Below are 3,551 nucleotides of genomic sequence, written 5' to 3' on the forward strand. Positions count from 1 at the left end.
CCCCCCCCCCGTGATCACTAATTGAGAAAATGCCTTACAGTTGGATCTCATGGAGGCATTTCCTCAGCTGAAGCTCCTTTCTTTGTGATAACTCTAGCTTGTGTCAAGTTGACACAAAACCATCCATACAGAGAGGGGAGCCAATTTTCTTTAAAAGCATGGCCCCTGGTAAATCAATCATGGAAGGCCACACACCCAAGGGTATATGGTCAGCACAAATTGGACTGTGTGTTTGTGTGTGTGTGTGTGTGTGTGTGTGTGTGTGTGTGTGACAGAGAGAGAGAGAGTTAAGGAAATAAAAAGAGAACACAATAGGTAGGGAAGAGGGAAGTGGATCTGGAAAGAGTGGAAATAGAGGATGAGGACAGTGAAAATAGAGGGTAAATGTGACCAAAATATATTGTATGAGATTCTAAAGGAACTAATAAAAAATACAAAACAAAATAAACAGCCATATGAAGAGGCCGTGTTACACATTCTGATTGGTCTTCTAGGATCCTAAGTAGTTTCCATAACTCTAAGTACAAAAGATAAAAGTCCCTCATGAACCAAATGGACAGGAACTAAAACGAGCACAAAACAAGCAAAAGAGTTAGGACTAAAGTCTGGATATTGGACATACGTTGTTCACTGAGCAGAGACAACGTAAGCCATGTACAATGTCATATACCTGTAACCCAAGCTACTCATGATGTTCAGGCAGTAATATTATAAACTAATTTTACAGGTGAGAGCTCTTTGTTGATCCAGTAAGACCTCAAAATTTGGAAAAGGGTAACTCCTGGGTACTTGTGGTCACTGCATCCAGAAAACTTTTGAGTTTCTCCATGAACAGTTAAAGCTGGTGACCATCATCATCATCATCTGTGTTTCTTTGTATGTTATTCTGTGTGTCATTAGTAAGAGGAAACTTTCATCTGCAGCTATTGCATGCCTAGCTCTGACCCTTTCAGGTAGATGACGAGACACTGTACCATATTAAGGACTGAGACAAAGATCACAGAGTTTTCAGAAGGCTGGAACTTCAAATTCTCTGCTGCTGCTAAAAATATCTGTCTGGTGTTGACAAAACTGCACCACTGGCTTCCCAGCCATAGAGACTCAAGCTTTGTTCTGTGCCACTCAAAAACGATTAACAGATTACAGAAATGAGAAGGTCCTGTGTGCTCTTTGGTTGGTTGTTCCTGAACAAAGAAGCCGAACACAGGCTGACAAATGGGCAAAGTAGAACACAGTGCCAGGGGATTCTGCATCACAGTGAAGGGCTATTAAGCACATACAGGAATCCAACTACCCATAAAATAACACACCAGCTCTTCTGTAGCCACCTCCTCCTGCAAGTCCCTAGCTGCTACTCTGGGCAAGCTTCCCAAATGAAATAAGAGTAATTGTCCAGAAAGTGATTATGGAGATGCAGCCATGTGCATCGTGCCTCAGGGGACCAATCTGACAGGGCCAGCCACCAATTGTCCCTCCCCACCACCCCCCTTCCCAAGGTAGAAGAGACAGTGCAAGAACTCCACCTTAGCAAGACAAACCGATTTGACAGACCTGGAAAGCATGTGACATCCCACTTACATCTCCCATAGCTCCTTATTCATCCTTCATCACAATAAGGTCTCTGCCCCTAAACTGGAGCTTTCTGCACTCAGCAGCAGGAATCCAGATGTCTACATGTAATTTCCACAGTGTGCATCCTTTTTCATAAAACATGACCTGTCTCAGTTACTCAAACTAATGAAATGGGTTGTATTTGTGAAAGCCTCATGCCAATTAGACAGTGCCAAATTCTTGTTCTTTAGAGGATAATTGAAATGCACACATGTACATTAAATACACACATTCTGTCTACACACACACACACACATACTTCAACATACACTGTCTGTAACATAGATATTCATTCTGATTACATTAACCAGTCAATCCCATCAAAACAATTAAATCAGATTACACATTCTGACAGACTCATACCTAAAAACCTAGCACTTTGGCCTGGCAAGGATTCAGTGGGTAAAATACAAAACAACTTCTCTTCATTGAGCAGGATGACCTGAGTTTCATCCCCTGAGCCCACATGGTACAAGAAGAGAACCAACTCCTGAAAGTCATCCCCTAACCACTACACACAAGCTGTCACACACCTCCCACACATATGCACACTAATAAGTATAGAGGTAAATGTAATAATTTTTAAATTAGCAACTATGTTCATATATGTCTACCATACAAGAAATATAGAACAAATGAAATATCTGATATATGTCTGTATGTATACATGCAGGAATTTGCCAGTAAAAGGATAGCAAAATACATTTTTTTAAAGCCGTGTTTAGTATTTGGTTCTAGAGAAGGCTGACAAAGCTACTGGACCTATTCCTCAGAGTATCCTCTTCTATGAAAATCCTCTAACCTTGCCCAGCCACCTTCTCTTACACTCTCCTGGCTCTAATGTGCCCGTGTTTCATCCTCTCTGGGCCTTTTGACTAAGACCAAGTACACATGTCCATGTATTCATTAACTCATTAACAAACCCTCTCAATAAGCATCAGGGCTAACAGCATCCATGTTGTATCTAGTACCAGTTTACACACTGCAAAATAGTTACATATACAGTTTTATCTAAGTCCAGATCTCAGCCACACTCTTTTTATTGATATGACTTTAGAGCAGCACTTCTCAACCTGTGGGTAGTAACTCCTTCAGGAGATTCACATCAGATATTCTGTATACCTTATAGATACATTACAATTCTTAACAGTAGCAAAATTAGTCATGAAGTAGCAATAGCATAATCTTATGTTTGGGGGTCACCACAACATGAGGAACTATATTAAATAAAAGGTTTGGGCATTAGGAAAGTTGAGAACCACTGCTTTAAACAAACACTTTAACCCACAATACTTCATTTTTTTTCTCCTCAGATAATAACACATATGAGGAGTTAAGAATATAAGTAGACACACAGTAGAGGCTCAATACGGACATCCTGGTATGAGTGGACTAAGATAGGTGATAATAAAGGCAAGTGGTGATGATTTCTACCTCTGCCAGTCTCCTGTATCAACTCCTTTGGATTTTGTTGGACATTTGTTTTAAAATAATATTCTATAGGGGGTGGTTCTGCATGTGAACACTGTAGGTCCTGTTCCCCAACTGGTTCTTGATCAATCAATAAAGATGCCAGTGGCTAATGGCTGGACGGAAGAGTTGGGACTTCTGGGTTCCTGAAGGCAGGCTAGGAGACACAGGAGGAGGGAAAGGAATCTTCCGTGCTTCAGAGAGAGAGAGAGAGAGAGAGAGAGAGAGAGAGAGAGAGAGAGTCACCAGCCATGTGAGATCTTGGGTGGAGTGGCCATTTGGCCATTGGGCACTTCCCCAGGTGGTAGATTAAAAATGCAACTAAGCTGAGGGTAGATGCAGGGTGTTGAGCAAGGAGTAAAGGAAAAGGCACAATAGCCATGGGAGGGTTAGATGAGCCCAGCCACTGAGCCAAAAGGCAGATTAAAAATAAGCTCTGTGTGTGTGTGTGTGTGTGTGTGTGTGTGTGA

The 3,551-nt window shown here is 41.5% G+C and overlaps 1 protein-coding gene across 1 annotated transcript in view; it reads right to left on the bottom strand.

The window, feature by feature from the left end:
• The window catches only part of Pkhd1 (PKHD1 ciliary IPT domain containing fibrocystin/polyductin), a 480,627-nt gene that overhangs the window by 457,561 nt on the left and 19,515 nt on the right, over positions 1–3,551 (bottom strand). The gene's annotated exons all lie outside the window — the stretch shown is intronic.

The sequence above is a fragment of the Mastomys coucha genome, unplaced genomic scaffold (genome assembly GCF_008632895.1).
Source record: "Mastomys coucha isolate ucsf_1 unplaced genomic scaffold, UCSF_Mcou_1 pScaffold14, whole genome shotgun sequence".
Taxonomy (NCBI): Eukaryota; Metazoa; Chordata; class Mammalia; order Rodentia; family Muridae; genus Mastomys; species Mastomys coucha.